At 50.0% G+C, this 12,601-nt stretch overlaps 1 long non-coding RNA gene across 3 annotated transcripts in view; it reads left to right on the forward strand.

Annotated features, from left to right (window-relative positions):
- The first annotated feature begins 234 nt into the window (after positions 1-234).
- Positions 235-12,601, forward strand: part of LOC107318996 — a 48,049-nt gene continuing 35,682 nt past the window's right edge. For all 3 annotated transcript variants that reach the window (XR_004308548.1, XR_004308551.1, XR_004308549.1), the window contains exons 1-2: positions 235-1,488; positions 3,088-3,227. This is a non-coding gene — a long non-coding RNA (uncharacterized LOC107318996). The remainder of the gene's footprint in view (positions 1,489-3,087; positions 3,228-12,601) is intronic.

Consider the following 12,601-nt stretch of genomic DNA (forward strand, 5'->3'; position numbering starts at 1 on the left):
GAGCCCATTCATCCGTAAGGATGCCAATGGGATTTGTGGCCTTTTCAGTTCACATCTTGGCAACGATGAGCGGATGCTGATCCATTTAAAGGGTCACTTTGATGGGTTGGGGCAGTGCTGGGGGGGGGCTGAGCCCCACGCTGGGCTCTGGGAACAGCCCTACCCCTGGGGCAGCCCCTGGAAACGCATTTGGTTCCATCCCAAAATCCATCTCCGATTTCAGATCTAAAAAAAAAAAAAAAAGAAGGAAAAAAAAACCCAACCCGCATTAATCCCATCAGTGGAAATAATCACGTTGGGCCCACGATCTTAATCTTTCATGTCGTACACATCTGGAAAAGTAATTCGGGGAAATAATATAAACCTCAGCTAAGCTGCATAAACCCAACGAGAAAGTGATTTCATTGCGCTGCGGCTGGGCAGACCTTTGTCACACGCCTTCCTGTAACAATATTGACTTTATAACACCTACACTTTGTTCTCTTCCTTAACAGGACAGCTGCTAAGTGCTGGTAAAACAAACATCACATATTCCATGGGGCTCCTACAAGGTTTGCAATCAGGCGCTCTCTAATAACTGCTTAAATACTCTCATCAAGCTTGTCCTTGCTGTTTGCTTTAGGACACGGTGCTTTTTTTTCCTCCCCTCCCTGTTTATTCTGCGTGAGCGATAGGCAGAGCTGGAGGTCACACAAAGTAAATGCAGGTGCTGCTTCGGGTTTTTTTTTTCCTTCCCCTCTTTTTCTTTTTTTATCCCCGTTGCTGAGTTTGCCTTTCTGAAGCAGCAGAACGGATGTCCCCCTAAAAGCATTGCCTTGTTCTTCCAGGCATGGTGATCTCCTGAACGCAGGTCCCTGTGAGCTCCTGGCACGTTTTCAAGTCCAAGCTGAGCAAATGCAAGATGACAAGAGGAATAAGAGCTTGCTTAGCAGGAAGAGGAGCACTGAGCCTGATCTGGGGGTGGCTGCCCCTGCAGCGCAGTGATGTATCACACAATTAGGTTCTCCTTTTGGATGGCCTTCAAGGTCAGCAGAAATGGGAGAGGATGGAGCTCAGTGCTGGGTCTGATCTCCCCGTGCTGGTGCAGCCTTGCCCTGGGCCAGGTCTTGGACCAGCGACTTCCACACTGGGCAATCAGAGAACCATGGGAACGTGAAGGTTGGAAAAGAACTCTCTGCATCCCAGCATGTCCCATCATTTCCACTGCTCACATCCCTCAGTGCCGCATCCCCCCAGCTCTGGAACACCTGCACAGTGCAGCACTGCAGTTCCTAGTACCCAGCCTGAGACACAGGGGTTGATACCAGCTGCTTCCAGCTTCCTGGCTTTGCTTACAGTTGTCCCAGTGCAGCTACACCTCCCCTTCAAACCCACAGTGATGTACAGCAGACACTATGGGTTGGACACCAAACCCCACTGAGGCCCACTGGGAGCTGTGGGTGTGAGAAAAGGAGCTGCGTGGGAGCTGCTGCTTCTGGTTTGGCTCAGGTGGGTGGAAGGGGAGGAACGAGCACATCTGGGGGTAGGAATTGGGGTTTTTCTTGATGCAGTGGCTGCCCTTGTTCCAAATCGCTGCATTGTGTGTTGCCTTTAAAAACAAGGGTGATGCTGCACGCTTCCTTGCTTTCAAAGAAAGGGTTTGCTCATGCTGAAGTCCTCACTGAACGCAGTGCTGTGCTCTGGGTGCCTTCCAGGTATCACAGTCACCGCACCCAGTGCCATGGGTGTGAGCAGGGTGTGTTTGTGCCAGGGGTGATCCTGGTGTCAGGATGGGACCCTGCTTTGTGTCAGGGTGTGCTCTGCCCCTGGGAGCAGCAGATCAGTGCTGGGGGGTTTGAGTAAGGATGTGGTGTTTGGATCTCTGCATGGGAAATCAGTCTGCAGAGCAGGGGGGGCTGATTTGAAGTAACTTTTATGGTTGGGCTGTTGATCTTTCTGCATAGTGAAAGGTATTCCAAAGGGGTGGCTGACAGCATGCCATACACAGGGGTGCTGGGGTGCAGGATGCAATGCTGGCAGTAACAGGCTGCTTATTGAAGCAGTGCTGATTTGAAAGGACAAAGAGAGAAATGGTTGTGCTGGGAAGCGATGAGCAGATGGGATATCACACCACTGGTGGCATGGCTGGTTTGTGGCAGTGGCAGCAGGGTGCTCCTCCTGTGCAGTGGGCACTGCTTCCAAATAAGCCGGACCCTGGAGTAGGTGTTGTCCCCATTGCATTCTCCTGGATATGGGACAGTGTCCCCTCTTCCCTTGTCCCTTGATCCTGTTGAACCAGGCAGGAGCTGGCGTGCAGCATCCATTACTTTGGTCTCTGCAATCAAAAGCCATTTATAGTAAATGTGTTTGCTTTGTACTGAATTACTCACAATGCTGCCAAGTACAACCACACCAGCTGTTAATTAGAGTTTAGCTTTTATTACCAAAAAGTCTGCTCTGTTGATATGGAAAATGGGAATAAAAAGTCATTTAACCTATTGTGATGTGAAAATAAACGATGACTTGTTGGTTTAATTAAATAGTCTATTTATCTAGCCGTCAAAGTGTTTGAACATACACAGGATTACGAGCGGTGCTATCCTGCCTTGTCTCCTGTTGTCTGCATAATCCTGTTGTTGGAAGGGAGTCACCTGCTGCATGGCCCATTGAGCCCAATGCATGTCTTTCAGCAGAGAAGTCCCATACATGGCTGCACATCCCTTCCCTTTCCTCCCATCCCTTTGTACAGTCATAGAATCTCTTGTGTTGGAAGGGACCCCAAGGTTTGCCATGTTCCAACCCCCTCCCACAGGCAGGGCCACCAATCTCAGGATCTGGCACTAGCCCAGGTTGCCCATGGTCTCCTCCAACCTGGTCTTTTCTATGTGCTCACATTCTATGCTTCCTGAAAGTGCATCCCTTGGGCTCATCTGGGAATTTTGCTGCATGTTCCATAGCAGAAGGAGTCTTAAGACTTCCAGAAACCTGCTTGCTCTTCAATGCCTTCATCTCCTCATTGAGAATGGTGGTGAAAGGGGAGGTTCTCCATGCTCGCATCTGACCATCTGACGTTCTTTGTCTTTTGTGCCATTTCTTTGTCCCTAACAGCTCCGTCTCAAATGGTGCATGGATTTCCAAGAAGAATACGGCCAACTGGAGAGCCTGGAGCCTGGTGGTGGTGGAACCAGCAGATCTCATGCGCGTGGGCTGCCGGACGGCGGGGCTCAAAGGACAGACATGGAGAGCAGGTTTGGTCAAACGGTTCCTTTGGTTGAACGGTTCACTTGGTTCACCTGGTAGGATGCCAGTCTCTCCTCCGTGTTCCTAACGGGTGTGGGTGCTGCTGTTTGCTCCTGGCTGCGGTGCAGGACACGCGCGCTGTGTCTCCGCTGGAGCACTGAACTTGTCGGCGCTGTTTACTTACGCGCTCGCACTGTTTGTGTAGTCAGAAGTCTCAATCTCATATTTATCTCCTCTTAAAGCGGCTGCAGTTTATACTTTAAACACATTAATCATTTCCAAGCCTTTAAAGGGCTTTTAAGTGGAGACACTGGTTATGTTTGCCTTTTATTTAAAGTCTCCCTTCCGAATCGGGAGGCAAGTGCTTCAAAGGACGTTGAAGGAGTGTGCTCTCAGATGAACTGCAACTAGTAAGCCTTCCCCCATGCAAAAAATAGAGCCAAAAAAGCCTTGTGCTTCAGAGGGCACCTCCATGCCTGGCTGGGTGTGTGTGCTTTTTGGCCTGCCATTGTCTAAGGGTTCCTTTTGGAGGATATGGACTCTCCATTGTAGGCAGTGGTTTGCTCCCTGCAGCCCGTGGTTGGGTCTGTGTGGTCCCCAGGTTTCATGAATCAATCCTGGAGTCTTTCAGCTCCAGCTTAACAGTGGTAGAGCACAAACCATAGAAGGGTTCTAAGACCCACACCCCCTTCACAGTGCAGTATGTGCTGCTCCCAGCTGTGCCCAGTGCTGCTCATGGCTCTGAGTTTTGGGCTCCAAACCCATCCTGGTGTTCTCAGGAGGAGGTGCTGACTCCTGCTTGGGTCACCAAAGCAGCTCAGTAGGGATACAGCACTCAGGAATGCTTTTGGCAAATATGGGCACACTCGTTTATTGGACTGGGAGGAAATCCTAGCAGAATTAAGAACACTCACACAGCATCTGCTTCACATAGGGATGGTAACTGCTGCAAGGTGCTGCTGGTTGGGTCTGGACACTGGGTATGCACAGCCTCTCCTTGGTAAGGGTATGGGACCTCAGATGTGCATCCTGCTGCAGCGCATGGTGCAGAGCAGGCAGTGCCCATAATGGCTCACAGCCATCTGCTAGGGCTGTGAATAAAGCAGTGATTGGGCTGGCAAAGGATTTTTAACAAAGATGTTGTTGCTGGCTTTGGTGGATGGAGGTTTTTTTCTCACATGGCATCTCCAGGCCTGGCTGCTGGGATGTGCTTTGCTTGGAGTCTGGTCCTTTTCTTTTCCCATGAAGCCATTGGAAAGGAGTGAGCTGGAGATTAAATATTAGGCCTGCAGCTCCAAGTCCCCCTCCAGGCTGTGCAAAGAGGTGATGAGAGTCTTGCTTACATTGCGTTAATGGCAGAGAAAATCCTTTGTGTTGGAGCAGCTTCTGTGAGAATGAGGAGAAATGGTTTTCTTGGGAGAAAATAGGACTTTTTGTTTTTGAGAATCTGCCCTTTAAGCTTCCCATTGGCGCTGCGTGCTCAGCACCAGGCAGCAGCCCATTGCGTTCATCTTGGCCTCCGCGCTCCTCCGCCTCTGTAATTGTAACAAATGCTTTTTCCATAAGATGTCAGTGTGGCACAGGAGTTTGGATGCTTGTTTGTTAGTTGTGAGTAATTCATCATGGGAAGTGAGGGAAAGCCATCTTCTGGGCCGTCCCCAAGTGCCGGCTCCTTTACGGCTCGAGGCATTAATTTTTCCATTGGCGGAGGAACGGCCACACTGATCCCATACCATGAAAGGACGGCTGCTCGCCTTCAGCGAGGTCAGGAAATGCTGAGGAGCCAGAAAATGAGCATGAGATGCTCCCAGCTGCCCAGTTCCTGCTCTCCCTGTTCAGCACTTCCACCCGACTGACCCCCAGTATTGAACCTTGAACGCCGTTTCCACCCTTTAGTGCATTTGAAACAACAATCTAGAAAACACATTGGTGTTTCAATAGCGGTTTTGGGTAACCCTCTTGTACCCCAGGGGTAGCCAAAACAAGGAGCAAAACCCCTCAGGGCTGCGGAAACCAGGGACGCATCAAACGCTGAGGGGAGGCTCCTGCTGACCTCGTTAGGAGCTGGACTGATGCCTGGTGGCAGACAAAGGCTGTGTGAGTGGGGACTGCTCACCCTGGCCCTGCTCTTCCCATAGTGTTGGGGCCCAGGGTATGTATTTCCCCCCCCGGCAATGGGCAGACTTGGATGGGTTGGATGTTGCTCAGCTCTCTCCCTTCTCTGGTTTCAGCTCGGTTGTTAAACCCAGTAATATGCGCAATAATCTGCCTGTCTGGGATTAATATAACGTTATATGTTTCTTGAAAGCCTTTCTGATCCCACAGTTAATTTAATCTTTTATTAACATTAACGAGCTCATGTGGTGTCCAGCAAGCCTGGGGAGAATGCTTTCCAATACCAACAGATGACAAAGAGATGAAAATATAATAGCAGATGAATTCCTCCTTCACCGCAAAGGCAGCGAGGAGGGCAGAGCAGAGCCTCCTGCTCAGCAGAGCACGTACTGCTCACTAACGTGAGCTGCCAGGAAGCAGTGCTCGTTGTTGAGGCTTTGAAATGGCAAAGGCAGAGATTACTGGGAGGCGTATCTCTGGCTGAGGAGCAGCGCGCACTTAACAGCTATCAGCGCCCAAGTGCCAAAAGGAAAACGTTAACCTCCCTGGTGCCAAAGAGGCTCTGTGGATCCATTCTTTGGCCTCAGTGCAACGTTATAAAACAGGAATAATGGCAGTCTGGAAAATGGCCATTTCACTGCTAGGAATTTCTGCTTTGTGCACGTGCCAGGTTCCTACCTCGGGTCACAGGAGTCGAAGTGCAGGGCAGCAGTGTGCCCACCCCCATGCGGTGCCAGGAGCTCCCAACCTCCCACTGACTCAAGCAGGTGACACCCGTCCTGCCCTGGTCTGTCCCTTTGGGCTGTTCTTTGGCAGCGGTGCTGTGGGCTCTGCCCAGGTTAGTGCTGGAGGATCAGAGGTGATGGAGGCTGCGTGGCTGCTGCTCGTGCCGGGCTGCCTTGGCGCGTCACCCAAAAGCCACAGCCAGACCTGGAGGGATCCAGAAGTTTCATTAATTTCCAATTGAGCTGGAGCCGGCGTGAGTCGCTCCTCTTGCTAGAACAAAGTTGTTCTGCACACCCAACAGCACCGGCATTGGATCCAGATGGGAGCAGCTCTGCTCCAGCAGGCAGAGGGAACCCATTAGGGGTGTGCTCCATTCCAAGGAATTCCTCTCCAATTTCCTTCCCGATTATCCTGCTTATCCACACGCATGAACCCTCCCTGCTCTGATGCTGCTTTATCTCCTGAACGGATGGATTTTCTTTTTCCTTTGTGCTCTGTGCTGATGTTGTGAGGCCATGTCACAGCAGGAGGGGCTGCCGGGTGCAATGAGAGGGGGTGTCTCCTGGGGCTGCTTTGTCTTTAAAGCATAAAGCAGAGATCTGCCAAAATACAGCGCCAAGATCACATGAGGTGCTTGCTCTTAGCAGGAGGTTTTCATAGAAGCATTAAAGTTCAGAAGACACCTCTGAGATCCCCATCCCATCCCACTGTGCACACTGGTTGTGTTCCCAGGTGCCATATCCCCATGGTTCTGGAACTCCCAAGGGACATGGGCACCACTGTATGCTGTGCTGGGTAATCTGTGCTGGAGCAGCACTGCTCTTTCAGTGGAAAAAGTCTATCAGGGATGGGGATTACATTTTGTGTGCCACCAGCCCTGCTTCTGCATGTTGCTATAAGTGGATGTGGGGTGGGTGCACTGCTTTGCACACCGGTGTGGGCTGTAAGGGCAGGGAAGTAGCATAAAAATGAGCTTGTTGTGAAGAGGAGGGTGAGCAGGGTTTGAGTGGCTCAGTGAGTGAAATTAGTGATCGTGTTGGAGTTTTCTGAGCCGCAAGCTGCAGTTTACTTTAAACTTTAGGAAAGTGTGGTCTCCACTGAGGTCTGCACCGTGGTGAACGCGGCGCTGCTTTCCAAGCCTCAATGGTTTTGCTGGGCTAATAAAAGCGGTCAGAGGAGGAGCAAAAGATGTGGTGGAATCTGGGCACGGGGGAGGCAGGACCTGAGCTGGAACTTCCCATCTGGGGCTGTTCAGCTCTACATAACGCAAAGTGAAAGGCAGCTCGTGGGCCGACGCACGGGCAGGGTGTGGAGGTGCCAATATTGCTATAAGCCGCCGTGCAGACTGGGGCGGGCAGGCCCAGGTCGCTCAGTCCCCAGATGGTTTCCCACCATTTTTTACAGCCTTCTGGCTCTGGGTCAAGTTTTAATTTGGTTTTTGCTTTGAGCAAAGGTGCACCGCTGTGTGCTCAGGGAGGTGCGAACAGAGGGCGAGATGTGAAGCAAAGGTGGAAGAGGTGGGAAAAAAAAAAATCACAGCCTGGGAAAAATGGGCTTTGCATATATTTGGGAAGGTTGCTAATTAGTGCAGAGAGTCACCACACCAGGGAACGCCGCATGAAAGGTAAAGCTCAGCTGTGCTCAGGATCGAGATGGTGAGGGAATACTAATGAGAGCTGCTCAGCTTCACCTGAATGCAAACCCATGCAGAAGTTCAGGACTTAGTGCTGCAAAGCACCGCTGTGCTGGTGGGGGAGGCTGCAGCTGCATCAGTGTTTGGGGGGACCCCAGCAGTCTGCTCCTGGCTCTGGGATTGGCAGCACCTGCTCCTGCCTCCTTTGGGATGGGTGAGTGGATGGGAATTGTGCTTTGTGGAGCGCAAGGTGTTCCGTTATGGGAACCTCACTGTGCAAAAAGCAGTGTGCATGTTGAGGTTCTTAGCTATGGCGTCACATTGTAGTTTTGGCTTTAAAGCAAACTCCATCCCAGTGTTTCTCACACGTCCACTATTTGTGCTGGCTGTTGGGTTCTGTGCACGTGAGCACTTGGTGTGTAGTCGATGCCTTTCCTGCTCTCCCAAAGAGCAGCGCTGAGCTGTGCTTGCATCTTGCTTTGCAGTTGCAGTGCCTACAGCACTCGGGCTTTGGGAAATGTTTTATGTTTCCTTGCAGGAGGCTCCTCCTCCCCAAACCCATCTTCAGCATAAAACTGTTCAAAAGTGCCTTTCCAATCAGCAGCGTAATTGCTCTCGCTCAGCTCGCGGTGTCTTTATGCACTCTAACGCGTGCCCCGTTACGTCTTTGTGTTCAATGGGCACTTGGCATCTCCTTGGGGTTAGGCTGTCTGCAGATAGATGACTCCTCCTTGCACATCAGCTGGAAGTTTTTATGGTGCTTTTGAGAAATATACCTAAACAAAGCATTGGTTTATGTCTGGGGGAAGTAAGAGCAAAGAGGCCTCTGGACACGCCGCAATGGAACCATCAGCTATTACAGTGAAGGCGTAATTTGTCTCTGCTCCTCTTTAACATAGGGCTGGGGGATCCTATCCAGGTAAATACAGCACTCAGCTGTCTGCTTGGCACGCTGGGTGGGGGCAAATCCACTTCCTTGGCAGATTATAATGATATACATTAGCCACCCGATTTAGTGAAAAATATTGTTTTCTCCTAATTAAGCAAATTGTTGTAAGCTAGGTTGCTGACTCTTGGGAAGCTGCACTTTCTGCCTTCTAGGCTTGCTGACAAGAGAGTAGATTTATCTCCAATTCAGATCGCTGGAGATGGCGTTTGGTGTTTTATTACCACGTGCAACTCTGTGGATGTTACTGGAGAGATTAATGAAGAGGAGAGGGCGGGGGTGAGGGGAGTTCAGCAACGGTCTGTGCATGACAAATACGAATTATATTTCATTTCATATGCAGATGATGCAATCCGCTGTGCAACACTGGAGATAACGCTTTTGTCGAGGTTTGTTTTTTGACCTTGAGAGGCCACGTTTTCCTCCCCCCACCTCTTGCCCACAAATCAGAGTTTGTGTCTTAATTATGCTCTGTGATGTGAGTTTCACACGCGCAGATTAGCGGATGTTAACATGCGGGAAGGGCGTGATAACCACCTGCAGGTTGGTGCCCCTGCCCTGCATGCATCCCCATTTACCCAATTGGAATCAATATATACCCAACTTGGCTCTGGGCTCATACGTGCCCGTGGTGTCCCAGTGCCACCCTACAGCCATCCAAAGAGGGGAATGGAGGCTCCTTGGACCCTTGTTGGTCTCAGAGGCCTCTTCCAACCTTCTGTGAATCTATGATGAATGTTAAGAAAGGCCTTGGGTGAGCAGGGAGTAAGACTCTCCCTCAGTCACCTGCATCTAACTAGAATGATACCTATATATCTATCTCTAAGGATACACATGCATAGATCTATCTTAAGTATGCATTTATCTAATTGGAAGTGTCTGTAAGTGTTCAATAGTAAAAACGTAGCTGTGAATTCCCTTAATATCCCATCTGAGCAGCTCTCAGCCAGAATTCCCCTCTTTTTATTAAAATTTGATTCAAAGCCTTCACCCACGGTAGTATATTTTTCTATCTTTAAGATCTCAGTGCTCATAAATGCCACCCCCCCACTCACCCCCGGCTTTTATTTTGTTCCATCAGCTCTCTGAGGCCAAAGATGTGGAGGTTATTGGGGTGGGGGTGGCTCTACACTGTGAGCACCGTGTCTGCCAGCCCAGGGCAGCGCCTGTGCACAGTGAATAACCATAATGGAAAGAGACACTGTCGGCTTAAATACATCAGGGCTGTTTCCTTGCAGAGTGGCAATTTGCTCTGTCATTTAGAGTTATGCAAAGTAAGGGTAAGACAGCAATATCCTGGTTGCTAATAGCTTACAAGTGACTCGTTGGAGGAGCGCCGCGGCTGCCGGCTGCCTGGGCTCTGACAGCTCCTCGGGGTTTATGCCTTCCCCCACTTGGGCATATCTCCCCACTTCTTGTGTTCCTCAGCCCCGACAACCCACATCTTTCATTCACTTTTCCAGCCCTTTGCACCCTGAGCTCCTCATTTTTCTCACACCCAAAGAGAAGCCGGCGTTCCCAGGGGTGCTCTGACAGCAGAGTTTGCTGAAGATGCTTTATGTTGTTGGAACCCCTCCTCCTGTTCAAAAGCTGCTTCTATGAGTTGAGAACATAAGGGGAGGATTTGCAGAGCAGTGAGAGCTGGAGCTGACCAGCCCCTGTGTTACCTGCCTGGGCATCAGCTAATTACTGTGCAGCTGCCTCAGCTAATTAGCGGGCAGCGGCTGAACACAGATCCTTAGGAAGCAGCTTGTGAAGCACTGGGAGTGCTGGGTTGCTCTGGGGTCCTCCTTTGCTTTTTCTCCCCTATGGAATTGGAGAGCTCTGAGTCTTCCCAAGGGCTCTGCCCGGCAGTAGGGAGCTGTGCTACTAGGATTGAACAGTGGCTATTTCATACACTGGGGATGCTCAGGTTGTTTGTGGAGTCCTCATCCTCAGGGATATCTAAAGACATGTGGATGTGGCACTGAGGGATGTGGTTGGTGCTGGGAACAACCAAGCCAGAACAACCCAATTGATGGGACGGTGATGTCTAGGAGCTTGTAGCTCTGCCAGCATTGGGCCATCAAGGCCACAGAACCTGCTGTCAGCTTGATACAGCCCCCAGTGCAGGCTCAGATGCTTTCCTGTGACTCCCATTGGGTGTATGCCCACTAATGTGTCCTGCTGGGCTCAGCCCTGATGTCTGGAGCCGCTTGCCATGGTGATGCTGCACCACGTATTTGGTTCTTTGAAGCTTTTTACCATGGAAAGCACGGTGGGAACACCCCGACTTCAGGCTAATCCATCAGGTATTTAATTGATTCATCATTGTCTGCCTTCCCTGTGTAGGTACGAGTGTTTTCCTAACCCCTCCAATTCATGCTGCCTTGTTTTTTCCACCGTGGGGCTTTCTTTTCCCCCTCCTCTGCGCACGAGCAGACAAGATAGCTTAAGAGCTCTTATCTGCAAAGGAAAAAAAATAGTCTTAATCCCCATTTAATAACATAATATCAGCAGGTAACATGTTCAATATGGCAAAGGAACTCCAGCACCAGGTCAATAGGGTAGCCATAATTTTTAGCAATAAACAAAGCCTGCTTTTAATTACTTCTGCGAAATTGCTTGATCCGCGCATGATTAAATATTCATTCTGTGTAACTAGACAGTTTCTTTGTATATAGATCCATATTAAATTTAGCTGGCATCCTGCCCACACAACACATCTCATAAATTCCTTTTAATGTGCAGCAGCTTTGAAGACGTCCCTCCTCCCTCCTCCCCCTGTGTAAATGGCTGATGGCTCTGCCTTACCTGGGCGGCCGCCGCTCGGGAGACACATGGAATCTTTTAGGAAGGGAAATGATGGAATTTAGGGGAGACATGGGAAAAATAAACCTCCTGATTGCTCCATGATGGATCTGCGAGGGGAAAAAGTGACTCGCAGACCTTGTTTTCTCGCAGGCTTGCCAGCTAACTACTTTGGCAGCGCGTGCGAGGGGAAAAAATCCCTCCTTTTAAAGTCAAGCCAGGGCTGATGTAAATATTTATGTAATATTTTATTACAATCAGAATTCACTTCTTGATTGAAAAAATTTCCTAGGAACCCCGTGGAAAATTCAAATTAATATGGAATTCAAGTGGCTCTGTTTGCTTTCAGCTGTGGCTTTACTGGGAATGCTGATGGATGTGGGGAGGGTGATTGGGATCGTGGTGTACAGTCAGGATCAGGCCCTGCCTGGGTGCCAGTCCTGCAGGGTGGATCTCTTTGTCTCTCTTTCATTGCATGGAGATGCGTTGGTCAATGTGGCACACAGGAGAATGGAGCTGGTGTGGGGCTGCGGGCGGCCACTTGGGCATCTCCAAGTATCCCCTTCCAGAACCCTCTCCAGCCCTTTCTTATGTGTGGTGTTTCCCTCCATAGCATTCTCTGTTTGTGTTCTGTGAATTCCAAAGGTGGAAATATTTGGAGGGAAGAAGTGGTGGGTGGTTGGGAGGAGATGCAGCAGTGGGATGCTGAGTGTGCACAGGGCTGTGTGTGTGCACATGCATGTGTTGCACACTCATAGACCTGGGTGCACAGATGGGTGCAGGGGGTTTTATTGTAGGGCACAAGGAAATCCCATAAATTCCTCAGAGGCCCCAATGCTTAGGGCTGGAGTCACAGGCTGCCTTTAAATGTGCTGATGAGGAAACATAGGGGTTGTAACGAGGAGAGGCTGTGCTAAATGAGTGGCAAGCCAATTAGCTTGCTTTAAAACATCATATTCATTAGCATGAAAATAAAGCCGAACTTTCAAGATAATTGCATCTTTCAAATATCAGTATTCTTGATCCGTGGTCGTCTCATAAATATGCATTGTGATATAATCCTTTAAAAACACGCTGTTAATGAGCAACACGAGGAATGTGCTGGATGTTGGAAATGGTGGCGTGAAATGGAGCAGCCGTGGCACTGCCCTTCCCAAGGGGTGCACCTTACA

This window comes from Coturnix japonica, chromosome 10 (assembly GCF_001577835.2).
Source record: "Coturnix japonica isolate 7356 chromosome 10, Coturnix japonica 2.1, whole genome shotgun sequence".
NCBI classification, from domain to species: Eukaryota; Metazoa; Chordata; class Aves; order Galliformes; family Phasianidae; genus Coturnix; species Coturnix japonica.